The sequence below is a fragment of the Phyllostomus discolor genome, chromosome 2 (genome assembly GCF_004126475.2).
Source record: "Phyllostomus discolor isolate MPI-MPIP mPhyDis1 chromosome 2, mPhyDis1.pri.v3, whole genome shotgun sequence".
Lineage (NCBI taxonomy): Eukaryota > Metazoa > Chordata > Mammalia > Chiroptera > Phyllostomidae > Phyllostomus > Phyllostomus discolor.
Window position 1 is genome coordinate 62370993 of NC_040904.2, and position 7406 is coordinate 62378398.

Consider the following 7406-nt stretch of genomic DNA (forward strand, 5'->3'; position numbering starts at 1 on the left):
TATTATTCCACCTCTTATTTGTGATGAGTTTTGAGGACATGACCAAATAAAATGCAAGTTTGAGTAGCCAAACCTTGGTGTAAGATCATTGGGCCTTTCTGTGGGCCCAATGGTGTATGCTTCCCAAGCATCTTTAATTTACGACCTCTCTTTTAAAATAAGTTAAAATGGTGTTAATTTATCAAAAGCCCATTAAGTTCCAGGCACTAAGGATACAAAGACATATAAGTAGGGAAAGGGACCTAACTAGAAAATACAAATATAAGGTGGTAAGTGGGAAAACAGTTGTATGGGCAGAAAGCTGTGGTAAATTAGAAGCAGAATAACTATTTCAATTTGAGGTTCTTGATCTCACATGCTGAGGAGTGATAGCATCTCATTTCTCGCTGGTAACTAGTTCTCATAGATTTTCTCAGGTTTCCCAGTATAGTACAGCCAAGATGAATGAATCCCTGTACAGACTTTCAAGGTTCTACAGATTTCCAACACCCCAAAAGACTTTAAAACAAACACAGGAGGAAGCTCACTAAATAATTTTCACCTGAGTTTTTATTATGTTGATAGCATTTTGACAGTAAGGGATACACCAGAACTTCCAAATGCCAAAAGGAGTATGTGTTTGCTGGTTGAGGGTGTGCTGAGTAGGTGAGATTATAGCTGAAATCATTCTCTTTTCTCCTGAAAATTGCATAAATGACTTGCTTTATGGGAGTCTTCAGCTGAAAGAGTAGTTGAGGCAGGTAGAAGATGCATCATTTGCAAAAATTCTAATCATGAAAATAGGTGAAAGGGAAGAAGTAATAGAATTAAGAGTCTTTATTTATAGCTTGCTGAATAACCACCTACAGTTTAAAAGCAGTTACTTTAAATATATATTTTTATAATTAGTAGATTTATAACCACAGCAGAGGGAATAGAGGATTTCCTTTACCTTTCATTCTTGGAGTCTCCACTGACATGTGGCTATGAGTTGAGAATAAATACACAAATACATGAATCCCACCTGACTCACTGATCATGTCACTATGGCAATATCAATGTTGCCATCTTCAAGGTTTATATACCTTGTGGAACTGAAGTCAGAGAGTATTTGTTTAGATAAAAAATTGCATTTGAGAAAAAAAATTTTAACTATTTTGGATGTCACACAAAGGTTAATCATGTCATGAATATTTAATGAACTTTTACAGACAAATTATCTTACTGTTTTTTTAATCGTTGTTCCATTATAATTGTCCCAATTTTCTGCCATGCCTACCCCTCCACCATTCCCACAGTTAATCCCCACCCTGTTGTCCCCGTCCATGGGTCATTTATACTTGTTCTTTAAGTAGACCCTTCCCCTTCTTTCCTCCCTATACCCGTTCCCTCTCCCCTCTGGTCCCTATCATTTTGTTCCTAGTTTCCATGCCTCTGGTTCTATTTTGCTCATTTGTTTGTTTTGTTCATTAGGTTCCTGTTGTGGGTGAGATCATATGGTTTGTCTTTTGTGCTAGGCTTATTTCACTTAGCATATTGCTCCAGTTATATCCATGCTGTTGAGAAGGGTAGGAGCCCCTTCTTTCTTTCTGCTGTGTAGTATTTCACTGTGTAAATGTACCATAGTTTTTGATCCACTCATTTACTGATGGGCACTTAGGCTGTTTCCAACACTTGGCTATTGTAAATAATGCTTCTATGAACATTGGAGTGCATAGGTTCTTTTGAATTGGTATTTCAGGATTCTTAGCTTGTAATGCCAGCAGCAGGATCGCTGGATCAAATGGTAGCTGCATTTTTAATTTTTTGAGGAAATTCCATACTGTTTTCCACGGTGACTGCACCAATCAGATTATCGTATTGTTGACCTTAAACTGACCTCTTGTGGAATGCAGGCTCTTCCTCCCCACACTGGTGTCCCTCTGCCATGTGTCAGCAGTCACCCTCATCCCTGTGGCTGCAATGGAAGGGATGTATCTTGGAATGTATCTTGAAAGCTCAGTGACTGTTCTCTGTTCTGTGGTATTCAGGTTACTATTGCTACATGACCACTTACCCCCAAATTTAGCAGTTTAAAGTGACTGTATTATTTGGTTTACAATTTTGTGAACCAGGAATTTGTGAGCTCTGGGCTGGGAAGTTCTTACTTAGGGCTTTTCATGAAATGGCAGTCATATGTTGGTTATGGCTGTGGTCATATGAAGGCTAAACTGGCCTGTATGTCCAAGAAGGTGAACTCACAGTCCTGACAGGTGAAACAGATTCTTGTCTGGAGCTTAGCTGGACTCTTGACCAGAATCTTTACATACAGTTCTCCAGGATGGCAGTCTCTGGACAGTTGTATTCTTACGTCTCAACACTCTAAGAAATGAACATTTTAGCTAACAAGATAACAGCCACATTGCCCTTTGTAACCTAATCTCCTGAATCACACATTACTTCTGCCACAATATATTGGTTATAAAGAAGTGACAAGCTCACTAAGATTCAAGGGCAGGAACTTTGCCCCCAACTCATGATAAAAGAGTAGCAAGGTTCCAGAAGAACATGTGCAATGGAAAACATAATTGTAGCCACCTTTTGGAAAATTCAACGCAACCAAAGTGTTGAAGTACTAGTCAGCATGAATTTCAAGACTGCTTACTATTTCCACCTTTGAATATTCTATGATATTCCTGATGTTGTTTTAGCTCATGTTAATGTTTTTCTGTTTCTTTTAATGTTTATTTTCCTTCCTTTTTTGTTTGTTAAGTCAAAAAGGATCACTAGGTGGAATCCAATTTGCTGGTTTCAGACATAGGTTAGTTTCCATGTAAGGCTTTACTATTAAATTGTAGCATATACACAATTTGTTGGAAATAATTGCTCCCTTCAATTCCCCATTGCAATCAATTGGCTTGCTTCTCTTCACCCACAGTTTTCCTCACTGTGGGAGGGACTGGGTTTGGGAAGGCATTCTGAGGGGCTTCTGGATCACCATCATGCTCATTTTTAACCTTGGCTCCCTAGGTCTGCTACTGAGAATCCCTGTCTAGATGGAGAAATAATTGCAGTTCAGACTGGCCTCTGGAGTAACTTACCCTCTGGAGATGTCACTCATATTTTTGAACCTAAACTCCTTGAACTGTGCACCTGTGAGCTTCTTTAAATATCTAGGATGCACCTGTTCCTCTGTGCCTTAGCAACACCTTAACTTGACCTCTGGTCTCTGCCACTACCTTGTGAAACTCTAGTCCTGACCCAGAATGGATAATTTTAGGAATGGATGAGGTGTAGAAAGTTTGTTCATAGTTCTTTCAACAGACATTTGAAAATTGAATGCTGTCATAACCCAAGATTGCTTTGTGATATCTGAGAACAGTATTTGGGGTTTTCATTAGAATCTGGGTTCCCTGAACAGTATAAGATGCTGATTAAGAGCTGGCATGAAGAATTAGATAGTCTAAGGTTTGAATCCTGAGCATGTTACTCCCTGAGTCTCATTTTTATCATCTTTAAAATGTAGATATTAGAATCTACATACAATATAGGGTTGTTGTAAAAAAATCAATTAATGAAGCTCCACTACTTGGTCTAGTAAGTGCAGTTAGTGAACACTTAAGTATACTAGTTACCACCACCATCATCCCTCCAAGTAGGAGCTTTGCTTTTAAGCTTTGTATATCTAGCACCTATGATAATACTTATCACACAGCAAGGCCTCAATGTTGACTTAATACATGTATAGCTGTTGAATCTCTAAAAAAAGGAGACATTAAATAAAAAGCATCAATTTTTGTCAAAACCAATATTATTCTGATGACACATCTAGGTATAAAAGAATTTAGTTGTACCAGGATTGGGCCGCTAGGATGATCTAGAACTTGTGCTGTGGGACTGATGAAGTTGAGAGGAAGACAGCAGGTACAACAGTGACTGGTACAACAGTCGGTCCTGGACAGACTTCCCAAGTGCTGACCCCACTTAGCTCTCCTTCTTGTCACACCCTCTAGCATTATTGGACTTTGGTCGTTCCTATGCTTGGTCATTTGCCCTTCACCAATCTATGGCTGACCAAGATAAAGATTAATTTTAGGTCCTTGGACAGGACTGTGTCTGCATGCAGGTAGAGGCTATATGGCCCTAGATGTGAGGAAGGAAGATTTGAGAAAACATCATGTTTTTGAATGAGATTTTTCTTTAATTTAGCATCTGCAGCAAATCTCATTTCAAACATTTATAGATGGGGGGATGAATGAAGGTTCAAGTTAGGAGTAATTTATTTTTGCAGTGGTATAATTCATGTACCTGCAGTAGCCTGCAGATATTTCAATATCCCTCCCTCCTCTGTTGTTTGTATATAATTCATAATTCATATACCATGAAGTTCATTCATTAAAAATGTACGATTCAATGATTTTTGGTATATTTATAGAGTTGCACAACCATTATTACTATAATAAATTTTGGAATATTTCCATCATCCCAAAAGGAAACCCCATACTCATTAGTAGTCACTTTCCATTCCCCCCTCCCTGGTCCTTATTGATCACTAATCTCAGTTTGTCTCTATGAATTTGCCTATTCTGGATTCCATGTAAATGGAATTGTATAATATGTGGTCTTCTGTGACTGGCTTCTTTCACTTAGCATGTTTTCAAGGTTCAGTCATATTGTTGCATGCATCAGTACTTCACTCCTTTTTGTGGTTGAATAATGTCCCATTCTATAGACATACTACATTTTATTTATCTCCTCATCAGTTGATAGACATTTGAGTTTTTCCTACCTCTCAGCTATTATGAAGAATACTGCTATGAATATTTGAATACAAGTTTTTGTTTGTACACATGCTTTCAATTCTCTTGAGTATATAGCTAGAAGTACAATAGGTATCACATGTAAAAACTCTTGTTTAACTGAAGTCATTCACAAATTATTTTGATTAGTATTTGATAATTGCCTCTTCTATCCCCTGTATTCCTTTTTAGTTCTAGAGTATGAAAATGAAGAAAATATATAAACTACCTGCCCTCTTGGAGCTTACACTTCTCTACAAAGCTATAAACCCTCGAGAGCAATAACTGTAATTATTTTATTTCCTGTCTTATTCATAGTGACTAGCACAGTTCTGCTCAATAAGTTAATATAAGAATTAATTTGTGTATCCACAGTCTATGGGGATAATTTGAATTACAGTGATAATGTTTAAATAGAATTTGGTTCATCTCTCATCTACCAAATTACAGGAATTTCAGTCCCCTGCAAATGCCTCCAATTTGTTAAATAAACCCCCATTTTATGTGTGCTCCTAAATCCAGCCATCCTGCCTCCCATGAGGCATCTACTATTTCCCCTCCATCTTGGAATGTGCTCTTCATAGGACCTGGACTCCCGGTGTGCTATCCTGATAGTGAAGACAGTTAGGGCTTCCTGTCCAGAGCCTCTCCTGATGCTTCTCCTATGTGTTTAGGCTTCTCTTCTTTTTTTTTTCTCTGAATGCCAACTCGTTCCACAGCTGCCTCTGCCAATGTGAAAAATACCTTCTGCTTTACATTGGTTACACACTATAAATACCATAGTCTATTACTGAGGGTCCATGACTAGCCTGTGTTCTCAATACCTCATGAAGATTTTTCTGACTCTGGATTTCATTACTGTTTTCTTCTCTTCCCTTGGACACAGGATTGCTGGAGCAGGGCATCCAATCTGTAGGGTAGCCTAATTACCATTAACTAGGCTACTCAAAAATTTTCCCTCTCCTCTGACAACTGATTATGGAACTAGTTTTGAATCTGTTTTCTCATAATGAATTCCTCCTTTTGATGGTCTTTGGTTTCTCATGCAAACAGACCCTTACTTGTAAAGTCTCTAGTCATCAGCAAAAGGTTTAAATTATGAAGATGAACAGCTTAAGTCTCCAATTTTGTTCCTGCTGCAGCAGCTTTTATGGCAAAGTGTAATTTGACAATATTTTGTTCAATGTCTCTTCTGAATACCCACATGTGAGTCTATTTCAACTGTGGCTTTGTATTTATGAGTTTGGAAATACATTCAGGAGGAGGCCAAGAGTTCAGATAACTTCAGTATGACCTGGCATACAAATTAAATCAGCACTCTCAATCTGCTGTTTTATTTGTATCTTGTGCAAGGAACTAAAATGCTCTGAAATTCAAGCTCTTCTTTTATAAGAAAAGGATTATTTACCATCTAGAGTGATGATGATAATAGATAATGTTTATCAAGCACTTCTGGGAACTGGGCACAGTTTCACATCCTTTATGACTATCAGCTCAATGACACCTCACACCAATCCCATGAAATAAGTGCTATTATTTTTCAGAGTAAAATCATTCTAAATAATATAAATTGATTATGAAGGAATCATGCTTATTATTTTTTTGAAAGTCACTTGAATTATTTACTTTTAATGTGCTTAGTTGTGTTATCAACTTGATGTATAGGTTCATGTATTCCATTTTTAGAGTTTGCTTTTTCATTTTTCAATTACAATTTACATTCAATATTATTTTGTATTAGTTTCAGGTATACAGCATAGTGGCTAGACAATCATAAACCTTACAAACACCCAGCTAAAATGAGGCATAGTCAGGATTCTTTCATGAAGATTCTTTCACTTACTGAAATTTTCTATATGATTTTGTAAATAATCAATTACAGAGTTAACACATTCTTTCACCAGAAGACAAATTATATCTGTTTAGCAAGCGTAGGCCCTTCAATAAACAATTTCATGCACCTGCAATGTAGGCCCCCAAGCTATCTGACTTCTGCCCTGATCCACACTTCCTCAGTTTTGTTCCACACTTGAATTCCACGCAGGAGATGCAAGTCAGAGCAGAGAGCTCTGAGAGTAAGGTATACCAGCACAGTCTATTGAGGCAGATGGAACTCCTATTTATTTTGGAAAAAAAGCAGTGACAAATCACTAAATTCTGCTGAGAACTGCCCATCTTGTCTCACCTTCCCAACCAAAATTGGACCACTGTTCTCACAGTAAAGCTTCTGCCTTAGAATTTCGGTGAAATAGCACATGGAGATAGTATGAGCCCATTCCACTGGCTTTCTTCCTTTCCTCAGTCTTTGCCTTAAGAGTTCCATAACAGTCCCTGGCCTTTTATTTTCTTTCCATTCAGCTACTTGCACGATTATTTTTTTTCCTGATAGTGAAATAAGAACCATTTGGTTAGTCATCAACTTGTTCTTATCTGCTTGACTGAGTGCTCTGCAAGCTACTCTGAGATATTTGGTCAGGAATTCAGCTTTGATTAACAAATTCTGTTATGTAGTTGAACAAAAGATTAACTAATTTGTTAAGAATTATAAGCACAAAGCATCAGGGTTTTATGGGGAAGGAAAGGGCCAGAAGAATTGTTGATAATCACAAATTTTTGCATTAAAATTCCAGGTCATTAAGTAGTCAGCAT

General features: G+C 37.5%; 1 long non-coding RNA gene across 1 annotated transcript; it reads right to left on the reverse strand.

Moving 5' to 3' along the window:
* Positions 1-550: 550 nt before the first annotated feature.
* LOC118498705 lies at positions 551-7079 on the reverse strand. The gene is made up of 3 exons (XR_004901174.1): positions 6943-7079; positions 1859-1936; positions 551-719 (listed from the first exon to the last, which is right to left on the reverse strand). It is a non-coding gene; the product is annotated as an uncharacterized LOC118498705 (long non-coding RNA).
* Positions 7080-7406: the final 327 nt, after the last annotated feature.